The following is a 13,635-nucleotide window of genomic DNA, read 5'->3' as shown; positions in this document are numbered from 1 at the left end:
TTAACATCCCAGTTGTGCCCACCTCATTCGGTTTCAAGTCGGGGGAAAGAGGAGAATTCAGACAATCATTTCTGAGTCCTCTTTCACTTCCAGACTCCTATGAATCCATCAGCATAACAAAGTCTGAACAAATAAAGTTTTCTTTGGCCAAAATAAATCTTAGCTGTGTTTGAGCAGCATGAAGAATGGCAGGTTCGTTTTCAGCAAAGAAGGCAAGGATCTTTTGGCCTTAGGTGCAGAAGGAAGTCTATCTCATTTTAGAAGGACATCTCTTTCCTTAGTTAAAATTAGTCAGTGTTGCTATCTATGAACTTCATAGGCACTCAGCTTCAATTACTTATGTACTGGGGAGAAATTGCTGCAGAATGGAAAAATAACCTTGAAAAAGAATAATAACCTTGAAAGATCTTAACACCCGACACAAAGCTGCCATTGCCCCTCATTTGTTGGAATTAAGTCACATTTATCGAGCTTCATGTCTTGTAAATGTTTATTGACATGGAGCCTCTGACAGGCATCAATCTGGCTGACAGCTTTTTCCTGTTAAATCCCAAGTTGCTTTTTGTTGCCAAGAGTTTTTAATGACAAAAATTAGGAAGTTGTGTCTACAGCAAGAGACAGAATCCTTGAGCTTGATTTCACCTTGTCCCACTTGGCCTTCTCTTATTTTTTTTTAAAGTTTGTTTATTTATTTTGAAAGAGAGAGAGAGCAGGGGAGGGGCAAAGAGAGAGGGGAAGAGAGAGATTCCCAAGCAGGCTCCATGCTATCAGCATGGAGCCCAACGTGGAGCTCAAACTCACAAACCATGAGATCATGACCTGATTAGCCTTTCCTCAATAAAGAAGGGCAGCCATGCCAATGTCTTTTGATGAGGAATAATTCACAAACTGGGAAGAAATTGGCATTTAAGAGTTTCATGAGAAGACTCTAAAAGATCAGAGAACTAATATTTATTGAACATCTACTAAGTACAAGGCACGATTTCAATGACCTGAAAATTATCTCTTTAAAATTATCTTTCATTCCCATGAAAATCTTGTGAGACTGGTAATATTTCACAGATAAAAGAAGCCACCTCAGAGAAATACATAAGTAGTTCAAATTCAAATAAGAGGTGGGGAGCTAGGATATTATCCCAAGTCTATAAACCAGATCTTACTTATTTCTGATGTGTGCTACAGACTTTTGACTCCAATTAAACAAAAGACATAAATACGCATGTGGGGGGGAAAATCATAGAATCATATAATTTTAGACCTTAAATAAACATTAGAGGTCACTTAGTGACTCTAATCTTTCATGTTATAGATAAAGAAACAGACCTACAGAGTTAAAGTGATTTGCCTAAATTACATGGTTCTACTTGTGCAAATTGTGGAGATCTCTCTTTATTGAAATATTAGTGATTAAGAGGCAGGCCTCTTGTAGTTAATTAAAGAAGAAATGTCCTAAGTCAGCACAAACTGTTTCATGTGTTTTCAAATAACTGAGATATTTGAAAAATAACAAAAGTTCTAGGTGGGAATTTCTAAGATAACCCAAAGACATAAAGTACTATGGGCTTTAAGAAAGCTTTCCTATCCAGGCAACAACCTCTTTGACCTTGGCCGCAGCAACTTCTTACTCAGCATATCTCTGGAGGTAAGGGAAACAAAAGCAAAAATGAACTATTGGGACCTCATGAAAAAGCTTCTGCACAGTGAAGGAAACAATCAGCAAACCTAAAAGGCAACCAACGGAATGGGAGAAGATATTTGCAAATGACATATCAGAGAAAGGGTTAGTATCCAAAATCTATAAAGAACTTATCAAACTCAACATCCAAAGAACAATCCAGTGAAGAAATGGGCAAAAGACATGAATAGACACTTTTCCAAAGAAGACATCCAGATGGCTAACAGACACTTGAAAAAATGCCCAACATCATTCATCATCAGGGAAATACAAATTAAAACCACAATGAGATACCACCTCACACCTGTCAGAATGGCTAAAATTAACAACTCCGGCAATGACAGATATTGGAGAGGATGCAGAGAAAGAAGAACCCTTTTGCACTGCTTGTGGGGATGCAAACTGGTGCAGCCACTCTGGAAAACAGTATGGAGTTTCCACAAAAAATTGAAAATAGACTACCATATGACTCAGCAATTACACTACTAGGTATTTATCCAAGGGATATGGGTGTGCTATTTCAAAGAGGCACATGCACCCCAATGTTTATACCAGCACTATCGACAATAGCCAAAGTATGGAAAAAGCCCAAATATCCACTGACAGATGAATAAAGAAAATGTGGTGTGTGTATATATATATATACATATATATATATATATATATATATATATATATATATATATGTGTGTGTGTGTGTATACACACACACACACAATGGCATATTACTCAGCAATCAAAAAGAATGAAATCTTGCCATTTGCAGGTAGATGGATGGAAATAGAAGGTATTATGCTAAGCGAAATTAGTCAGAGAAAGACAAATATTATCTGACTTCACTCACATGTGGAATTTAAGATACAAAACAGATGAACATAAGAGAAGAGAAGCAAAAATAATATAAAAATAGGGAGGGGGACAAAACAGAAGAGACTCTTAAATAGAACAAACTGAGGGTTGCTGGAGGGGTTGTGGGGGGGGGGAATGGCTAAATAGGCAAGGGGCATTAAAAAGGACACTTGCTGGGATGAGCACTGGGTGTTATATGTAGGGGATGAATCACTGGATTCTACTCCTGAAATCATTAATTCACTATATGCTAACTAACATGGATGGAAAGAAAGAAAAGAAAGAGAAGGAAGGAAGGAAGGAAGGAAGGAAGGAAGGAAGGAAGGAAGGAAGGAAGGAAGGAAGGGTGGGTTCCTATCAAACCAAAGGCCTCCAAAGCCTAACTGTTTTCATCTCAGCATCCAAATTGGCTGAGCAAGTCCCCCTTCAAAACGAGGAATTCACTCCACATTGGGTCAATAGGTTAAAAGAAATGGTAGGAAACAAAACAGGAAGGAAAAAAGGGGGAGAAGAAATAGAAAAGATGCATCCAATTAAACACTAGAAAACAAAATCAATTCCACATATTTCTCCATTGGTAAAGGAACAGTTTTCCACACAAGCCCACATATATTTGCATTTCTTGACCATGGGTCAGAGATTTGAACAGACTTGTCTGCCCAGAGAGAATTCAGTCTTAATCATCAAGCAGTTAGCCAATCTCAGTTATATTTTACTGGAAAAAGCAGACATTTAATAGACCTCTCTTCCCATAATGCTAATGCTCTAGTGTAGGCAAAGATCACCCACAATTTTAAAAAGCTTAAGAAGGACATTTACGTTTTGGCTTTTATAACCTTAAACTCCAAGGTCCAGAGAGTTATGTAAATAACAATACTCAGGAAAGGGAACTTATCTTTTGAATTTGGGCTTGCGCAAAGCTCAGATACAAATAGTGCCTGTGAGAGGGATAAACATGATTCATAAGGGTTGTTTCATGTGGTTAATCCTTCCAGACAGAAAGGGACTAGATTCTCCATAGATGTTTTTACCAACTTTTTCTCTTAGATCACCCAAATGGGCATAACTATTATTAAGCATCTTATTGAGTTGTCTGTCTGTCTACTAATCCTGGAGGACTATGGGCAAAAGTAGGAGTAGTAGATGATGAAACAAAAGTTGAAAACTGTCAAGGAACATTATTTGATGCTCTTAATTTCTACGCAATTTATTGTAATACAACTTTTATTGTAAATTAACTGAAGCTTAAAAGATGAAGCCATCTCACGTTTGTTTGTAATGTTGCAAACAGTGATGCTATCTGTTAATCTACTTAACGGATCCTCACTTGGACATAAACTGAAGAGACCAGCAAATGGAAAGGAAAAATCACACAATATAGACTAACAGCATCAGTCCATTGATTTACACAAGTTTTCTCTCAAAACTGGTTACATTGTGCAACAGCCTTCACCCCTTTGACCAATACGTGCTGATGCATTCACAATGATTAGCAACTACCTGGCTCAAAACCCTTTATTCCATTTGTACTCAATAGGAAGCAAATCACCCCCTCCTGAAGGTTAGGAGATGGTCTGGGACTTATCAGAAAATCCTTACAGGCTGGTCTCTACAGGCTGGAAGTGCTGTCAGAATGACTAATGCAGAAAGTCATGGCAACTTCAAATGTTCTCCATTTAAAATTTTCACAAAAGTTAAACAAGATAACACTGTGAAAATATTTTTGGAAATTTTTGTTGTCATACCTAGAAATAGAATTTTTCTCATAATAATAATAATAATAATAATAATAATAATAATAATAATAACCAATAGTGATAATTCCGGGGGTTCCTGTGTGGCTCAGTTGGTTAAGCATCTGACTCTTGATCTCAACTCAGGTCATGGTCTCAAACCTCGGTTCCTGAGTTCAAGCCCCACATTGAGCTCTGCACTGACAGCGCAGAGCCTGGTTGGGATTCTTTCTCTCCCTCTCTCTGCCCCTCCCCCTCTCACTCACACACTGTCTGTCCTTCTCTCTTAAAATAAATAAATAAACTTTAAAATAATAATAATAATTCCATCCATAGCTAGCAACCAACCTGGGTCTCACTTGCATCTGGTTTTCATGAAGAAGTGAAAGGACATTAGGAAAAGGTTGTTTTCATTTTAACTTAAGGTTTTTTAATTTTTACCCTGAAAAGTTATTGTTTATGTATGCCAGGGTTTCTCCAATTCAGTCCTACTGACATCTAGGGTTGGATAATTCTTGTCATAGGGGCTGTTCTGTGCATTGTAAGATGTGTAGCAGCATCCCTGATTTCTATCTTCTAGATTTCAGTAGCACCCCCTCCAAATCCCTCCCCAACAGTTATGACAACTAAAAATGTCTTCAGACATTGCCAAATATCTCCCCATTGAGAACCAACAAATGTAAGAGTTTGGCCCAGGGAATCCTGTTTCATATAAGTATGTTCTGCCACAAAGTAATATGGCTGTCAAACCAGGAAATGGAGGCAGAGAGGAGCCATCAGCAGCCATTGCCTATCGCAGGGCACTGATCGGGCAGCTTTGCTTACAGTCCAGTGATGATGGGTCCAGAGCTTACACCACCACTGCAATGGCCCTTTTGGGAACCTGACTGTTTATTTACCAAAGGCTGGCCAAGAAAAGTCAAACTTTCATTTGAAAAAATCACAAGTTCCTTAGCCATATTCAGTCTTTCTAAACCTCTGCAGCTGAGGAAAAAAGACTACCTTACTGCTTTCAATCACATCAGCCCTACTAGGTGAATGCTATGCCAACTGCATTACCTTCTAATTGAAAAAAATATATATTAATAATAATTAGAAAAATCGTGGCATTGAGAAACACACTGCCAAAAGGAGATACCTTCATTAAAAATTCTAGATATCCAAGTTTGCAAAAACTTGTGGGCCAGAGGCAAGAAATTTGCCATTTTTTTTGGTCAAAAGGAAATTCCTTTTAAGGACAAAATAAGGTAAACAGGTCCCAGAAGTTCCTTTATCTTAGGTTGATGTCATTAAGATATACCGGGGCGCCTGGGTGGCGCAGTCAGTTAAGCGTCCGACTTCAGCCAGGTCACGATCTCGCGGTCCGTGAGTTCGAGCCCCGCGTCAGGCTCTGGGCTGATGGCTCAGAGCCTGGAGCCTGTTTCCGATTCTGTGTCTCCCTCTCTCTCTGCCCCTCCCCCGTTCATGCTTTGTCTCTCTCTGTCCCAAAAATAAATAAACGTTGAAAAAAAAAATTTAAAAATAAAATAAAATAAAATAAAGATATAAAGTATTCATCACCAAGGATAGGTCAAGAAGGAATCTCTGCCCCTCATGTAGAGTTCTCAAGCAACTCAGACTAACCAGTCTCAGCCAGTCCAAGTTCTAAAGAAGAACCACTTTGCTGGGACACTGGCGTTTGTTGGGCATACTTGCCTTGGCAGAGTTTTCTGGTTGCCTATCCAGTATCCATCCTCCCTTTTACTAATCCAATTTTGTATGATATGACAAGATACCTAACATTAAAAAAGAAAGAGGGAGGAGATTTTTCCCAGCCTCTCTTGCAGACGGAGTGGCTGTTTGACACAGGTCAGGCAAATGAGAGATACTAGAAAATTATTAGGTGAGGCTTCCAGGAAAGCTCCTTAACATAGAGGCAGACTAAATTATCCATGCCTTTCCCTTTGCTCTTGCTTCTTGGAACACAGACACCATACAGAGATAGAATAGCCACCTCATGGCCATGAAGCAACAAGCTCATGCTAAGAATGGCTGAGGAGAAAGACAGAAGGAAATTTGGTTCCTGGTGGAACCTCTCTCTACCAATGCTGGTGTATTAGTTTCCTAGGGCTGCTGTAATAAATTATAAACTCAGCAGCTTAAAACAACACAGATGTATTCTTTCACAGTTCTGGAAACTAGAAGTTGGAAATCAGGTAGGGCTGTACACACACTTTGGGGGCTGTAGGAAATAATCCGTTCTTTGCTTCTTTCAGTTTCTGGTGGCTGTCCCTGGGCTTGTGGCCACATCCTTCCCATCTCCACCTCTGTAGTCACACTGCTGCCTCCTCTTCTGTCTGACTTATCTCCCTGTGTTTCATTCTTACAAGGACACCTGTCATTGGATTTAGGTCCACCTGAGTAATACAGGATGATCTCAAGATGTTTACTGATGTCTGCAAAGATCCTTTCTCCAAATAAGGTAACATTCAGTTTCCAGGAGTTTGGATGCTTCATACATCTACTGTTGGGCCACCACTGGGAAGCCACCACTGGGGGGCCAGCCACTACCCCTGGATTGCCTATCTCAAGACTTCTCATTTATCCTCCCCTCTCAAAAAAAAAAAAAAAAAAAAAAAAGTCCTTATTAGCTTAAGCCACTGTTTTCCAGGCATTCTATGACCTACAGCCAAATTCTCCCTAACTAATAGATTGCTTAACTCAGTGAGGACGTTAGGAGGATTTCAGAGATGGACCCTGATTATAGTTTAAATACTGAGATTCTGAATCTTTGCATTGGCACTTTTGCATCGAGGAGAAAGATCCTCTTTAGAGCACGAGTCCACTTCTCAATGTGTGACCCCAGAATATCAGAATCCCCTAGGGTGCTTGTTTTAAACTCTGGTTCCTTGCCTTTGAAATGGTTTGATGAATCAGAATCTTTGGGAATCTACATCTTTAACAAGTCTTCATGAAGGCTTTTACGTCCACTGAAGTTTGAGAACCACTGCAGTCGTTCCTGCCTTTTACAATGCTTCTCTGTATATTGACTTTAGTTTGAACGAGTAGCCTTTATCACTTAGGGTGGATTGTCTATCTCAAGTTCTATTGATTTTGTACTTAAACCGCCTTGTGCCCCCTTAACTAACTAAATCCGTGTTTCCTTAACAATGAAAAAAATTATCTTTTTATATTGAGTCTTTACAGATTTCCAAAGCTACCTGAATAACCCAGCCCAGACTTCTATTGTGGATGCTATGTAAAAATGTGTTCACCTTTCTTAGCTACAAATTGCACAGCCAAAACATGGTATCACAAAAGAGCACCACCAATATGGCAGCACCAATATGACAGGATTTTTGTTTCAACAGAAGGGCACCATGCGTCCTGAAGTACATGAAAAACAGAACTTCCCTCAGTCAGATTCATGACTCCGTTGGGATTAGTCAAATCCCTGGTTTGTGAGGGAGTTTAATGTACATTCCTTTGTCCCTAACTTCTTAAATTCTTGCTTTTCGGCTTCCCTCCGGGGAGCATGTGTGTCATCTGGGATCAGACGACAATTCCAAAGTGTGGCTCCAGACCATCCAATCACTGGTTCTAAGTCCTTCCTTAAGCCCCTGCAGTTTTGTCATTCACAAGGAAGCCTGTTCCCCCTCATCATTTATAGGAAAGGAAGGAGAAACAATTATCTGAGGATTCAGGCTTTGAGCTGGGTTTTGAACTTCTCAAGCATCACCAATACAAGAGTCAGAGGTTGAGCTCTGAATCGCTAGGTTTCCCACTCAAAATTCAGGCTGCTGGTGACAGAAGAAGCATAAAACTGGAAGTCAAGTGGCTGCACTTATAGCAAACTGACTGCACAGAAAAGGCTTTGTGCCAAGGAGACGCTGATCTGAATCACATTAAAGGTCAAAGAAAAGGATTGTTTTATTTCCTAGGAACTGAACCACCAGAACCACACCCCCCTCACTCAAATCCTTTCCAAATCTCTTAAACTCAGCTAGAAGCCAGCCCCAGATGGGGGGAAGGGGCGGTGAGATTCTTCTGGCTTTAAAAGTGTGCTGTGTCACATTAACTGCTTCCCTGCTAAGAACCTTTGCAGTCTCCAGAGCTGAAACCCATGTGTGCTGTTCAAGGCGCCCAAATGAACATTTGTACATTTGTTTCCCAATGTGTGCTGGGATTGTTCCTCTGCCAGGCCTCCCCACCCATCAGGGGACCTGCAAACCTACAGCAGAGAAACCACCACACCTACTGATGTTTCAAATATTGGCACCAGTTGAGAGGACATGAGGCCGCCTTCCATGGGGCTCCACGCAGGCTCCTCCTCTGGTTGTCTGGTTTCTGTTTAGAGGGCACAGAGGGGGTTAACTCACTTTGGTCTCCCCACGCTGCTTCAGTATGCTTACAAAGTGCTGCCAGAGAAGCAAAGCTCCATTCCCTTCCTGGTTGCGTTGGGCTCTGTGTTGAGACTGTGTTTAGCTCTAAACTTGGGCACATTTATCTATCAGAATCCTTTTCAGAAGACAACAGATGCCACCCCGTCCTGAGTAATTTCTTCCATCTCTTAATCCCGGTGGCATTTCACATCTGTATCCTCCATATGGCCTTTAGTGTAGGCCTGTATCCTCTATATGGCTTTTCGTATCAAGATATACGTCTATTCTTGGGGCGCCTGGGTGGCGCAGTCGGTTAAGCGTCCGACTTCAGCCAGGTCACGATCTCGCGGTCCGTGAGTTCGAGCCCCGCGTCAGGCTCTGGGCTGATGGCTCAGAGCCCGGAGCCTGTTTCTGATTCTGTGTCTCCTTCTCTCTCTGCCCCTCCCCCGTTCATACTCTGTCTCTCTCTGTCCCAAAAATAAATAAACGTTGAAAAAAAACTTTTTTTTTAATTAAAAAAAAAAAAAAAGATATACGTCTATTCTCTTCTCTGCTGTAAGTTCCTAGAAGGCATGTGGTATAATCTTAAACGTTGTTAGTGAGAAATTATCTTTAGCTGAATTAATGAAATCTTAAAGCATCATGTGTTTTCCATTTGGAGGCTATCAGAAGAAGTTGTTACTGTGTGGGAAAGGAATGGATCAATTTTACACTTTAGGCCAAAGCAGACTTGACCCCAAACTTCCCCTGAGTGAGTCAGACAGAGACACAATGGTGGCCCCTTCCCCTACCTACATTCAAAAACAAACTTTGAGGACTAGATCTCTTATGAAAAGATGGGCTGTCCCTGTAACTAACACCAAACTTCTAATGGTATGAATTAGAAAGGATACGCAATGGCATTGGAGTAACTTTATTATGTTTAACAACAGCATATGTGATGGGAGATTTGGCTTTGGTGCAGCTGCCTCCCTATTCAGAGGCAGAAAATGAGGATAAATAGGAAAATATTGGTTAGATAACTAAGGATAATAGAATCTTGGAATAAAATATCCAGTTGTCAGTAGGATATAATTACGCCCATAAGTGAATTTCTTTGAGGTTACTTGCTCCTCTGAGATTAGATTGTAGCTATGCCAAAGTCTCATTTTTCATGGCTCAGTCCCTGGGCCCTCCCCATCAGTAAAGGAAATTAAGGTCAAATGGCTTTTTTAAAAAACCATTTATCCCTAGTTTCTAGGTTGCTCATTTAATAAGAACTTACTGAATGCTAAGTATGGATGTAATGCAATCAATGTGAGGCACCTGTGGTAGCTTGTCTCCAAAGATGCCCTTCCAACCATGCCTCCTGGTATTTACTCCCCTGGGTAGTCCCCTCCTCTGTAAACAGGGCTCTCACTTTTGAGAACTCTGTGACTCCCTTCTGATCAATAGAATGTGGCTACAGTGATACCACATGATTTCTAAGACTATGCCATAAGAAACCTTGCAGCTTCTAAGGTGATCTCTTTGGAGTACTTGCTCTGGGAGAAGCTAGCCCCACATAAGAAGTTCAAATGCCATAAGACTGCCATGCTTTGAGAAAGCCCAATGTTGCCGTGTGAAAAAGCCACAAAAGAGAGGGAGAGAAAGAAAGGTAGAGGATAGAGAGCCCAGACAGCCCCTACCTGCTCCAGCTATCTCATATGAGGAGTCAGACACGTGAGACAAAAAGCCATCTTGGGTGCCCCATCCAGTCGAGCTTTCAGATGACTCTAGTCTCTAACACCATGTGACTACAACTTCAAGAGATACCTCAAGCAACAATAGCCTAGCTAACACACACACACACACACACACACACACACACACACACACACACACGAAACGTGACAGATAGTAATAAATTAGTATTGTAAACCTCTGAGTTTCAAGAAGATCTATTACATAGTAATAGATAATCAAACCAGTTCCAAAGAAATATTTTCTTTTCATTAAAAGCCAAAGAACTGGCCTTTGAAGAACTTGGATTATAAGGGAAACAACAACACGCCCACGGAAAGCAACATAAATACCCTACAACATAACTCATCTGCAAATATGAAAACAATCTTTTCCAACTAAGGAACTGCTTCAGGAGGCCTGCAAGTGGGTTTGTGAAGAAAGTGGCACCAGCCTTGCCAAGGAGAGTAGCCAAACTAATCCTGGCAGTCAGTGAGGGGGACAGCTGTCACATCTACAAAAAAAGTAAAGACAGAGCCTAGAAACATGATGAATTGTAAAGCAGAAAAGTGAGCAGAGAAAAACTGGCAAAACACATTGTAAAATATTCAAATGCTCACATTAAAAATACAAGCAAAAGAAATACAAATTAAAGCAAGACATTATTTTTCAACCATCAGATTAGCAAAGATCTTTTTAAAATGATAATACTCGGGCTTGCAGGGTTCAGTGACACCCTAGTGCCCTTTTGGCCAGAGTATATTGGAAATGAATCTAATCTTTCTGCAGAGCTATTGCATCAGAGCCTTTAAAATAATCATACCTTTGGCCTGTTACTGAGTTTCTAGAAATTTAACCAGAGGAAATTATTAGCCATTTATACAAAAATTATTGTGTGTTTCTTTTATAGATTTACTTATAATAGCATGAATTAAATATAACCCAAATGTCCAATAATAAGGAAAAGGTTAACACTGTAATGATATAACTACTGGTGATATTCAAAATATTTGACAACTGGTATGACACAGGCACCAACCAATTATAACTACAACCAACACACCAACCAATCAAAACCAATAGACTAACCAATCATAACAGATGCACCAACCAATTAGTAACCATCCATGTTACCTAACGGCTGGATATCAGCCTAGGGTTCTTCCATTTAATTGAAAATCATACAACTTTTAAAAACCATGTTTAATGATATCACAGAGTAAAGTTAAGCGAGAAAAAAAAGAGAATAGACCTCATTATATACACACATACAAATGTACGCATAGAAAAAGGAAGGAAAATACGAAATATAGTGGTTGTCTTGAATGGTGAGATAATCAGTCTTGACTGGTGGCATTTGGGGTGAGTCATTTGTTTTCTTTCTTTGTGCTTTTCAGTGCTTCTCAAAATCATCTATGGTAAACAGGGACTATTTTCATAAGTTATCAGAAAAAAGTCACATTCATAAAGGAAGAGATTAAGTAATCAGAGAGCTGTGGTTGGTTGAAGTGTATGAAGTTGGAGTTAGAGTGATTAGCAGAAATGAAGGGAGGTTCTGTTTGGGAATGGAGTGTGGAAAACAATAGTAACTTCAGGATGAGAATGGAGAAATCAGGAACAGAAGGAATTCTAAGTGCTTGAACAAGGCAATCACAAGAGGAAAGCAGTGCTAGATGCAGGTAATTCTAACTGCGAGGAGCAAGTCTGGTGGAGAGAGGAGAGAAAATGAGAAGCACTAAAGGGCTTCTGCAATATCCCTGGCAGCTAAGTCAACATGTACATGAGTACACCTCCACGGTTTAGGTTTCTTCCACCTTGTCAGGATTTTGACTTTTGCCAAACACTTCTGCTCTGGTCATGCATCTTGAGCAACTCAACATCTATCTGATCAACAAATGAGGCTTTGGTATCTTCTCCCAGTTAAGTATCTTTGTAGAAAGGGGAAAACAGAAAAAAAGTAGAACACTAATACCAAAAAAAAAAAAATCCAAAAAAACAAAAAACCAAAGTCAGAATTTTCACTTACCCCATGGCAAAAGAGTTTTGGATGAGGCAAGATTTGGCTCAGATATCTAAAGGCATCCCTTCCTCTTACCTTTTTATTTGGAAACAATTTCAAACTTACAGAAAAATTGTAAAACTAAGAATAGAAAAAAGAGTACCCTTCACCCAAAATCACCTATTAACATTTTACCCATTTGTTTTATCATTTGTTTTCTTTGTCTTTCCCTTTCTCCCTTCTCTCTCATATACATATGTAAAAATATATGTGCAAAACATATGTGTAATTTGTAATTACTTAAAAATAAGTTGTGTATATCATGTGTATTTTTCAAATTACGATATTCTTCTATGTAGCCATACTACAGTTGTCTATCAACTTCAGCAATTTTTTTATTCAAAAAAATTTTAGTGTTAATTTATTTATGTTCAGACACAGAGAGAGCATGTGAGCAGGGGAGGGGCAGAGACAGGGGGAGAAAGAGAATCCCAAGCAGGTTCTGTGCTGTCAGCACAGAGCCCTATGCGGGACTCAATCTCACAAACCGTGAGATCATGACCTGATGATGCTATAATTTTATATGATCTATTGCCCATATTCCGAATTTACCAGTTGATTGCATCGTGTCTTTTGTAACCCTGCTGTCCTCTTAGACCAGTCTAGAATTAGGTATTGCATTTAGTTGCTATGTCTCTTTAGTCTCCTTTTATATGCAGCTAATTTGTAGGATTAATTTATGCTACACACACACACACACACACACACACACACACACACACACACACACAGAGGCATTCCTTCTCCATTTAGACATCAGTTTCATTTGAATTACACACTTTCCAAATTAGTTTTGCCAGGAGATTGCCCTCAATGGCACTCATCCTGTCTGACCTCTCTTACACTGTAACGCCAGGCAACACAGAGTCTGTTTGAGTGGGAGGTATAGTTATGTCCTCCCAAAACATTTTTCCCCCTTAGCCTTAAAAGGACTCATGGCTAGAAACTTTGTTGCAAATCAATATGAAGTGGTGACCATTTACTTTAAGAGAACATATTCTTCAATGCCTGACTGGGGAACAGTGGTACAGATTCTTTTGTGGTGGTGAATTACCAAATCACTTCACTGCCTGAAAATATTTTCCAATCCCCTCCTCCACCTGTCTCCTTCTGAAGTACCATGACCTTTGGACAGCCAGCCTGACAGAGAGAGCCCATTCCTCTTCAATTACTTTGATAAATGTAAGAGCAGAGATGGCTGCAGTTGATAGGCACAACCTAAACAAAGGCTCCAGTTGAGAACTTCTGATGGCTACA

At 39.9% G+C, this 13,635-nt stretch overlaps 1 long non-coding RNA gene across 1 annotated transcript in view; it reads right to left on the bottom strand.

The window, feature by feature from the left end:
- LOC123386102 overlaps nucleotides 1-13,635 on the bottom strand; it is a 163,771-nt gene that overhangs the window by 117,925 nt on the left and 32,211 nt on the right. The gene's annotated exons all lie outside the window — the stretch shown is intronic.

The sequence above is a fragment of the Felis catus genome, chromosome B3, assembly GCF_018350175.1.
Source record: "Felis catus isolate Fca126 chromosome B3, F.catus_Fca126_mat1.0, whole genome shotgun sequence".
NCBI lineage: Eukaryota > Metazoa > Chordata > Mammalia > Carnivora > Felidae > Felis > Felis catus.
The sequence above is the reverse complement of the archived record's forward strand: the minus strand, read 5'-3'. Positions and strand labels throughout refer to the sequence as shown.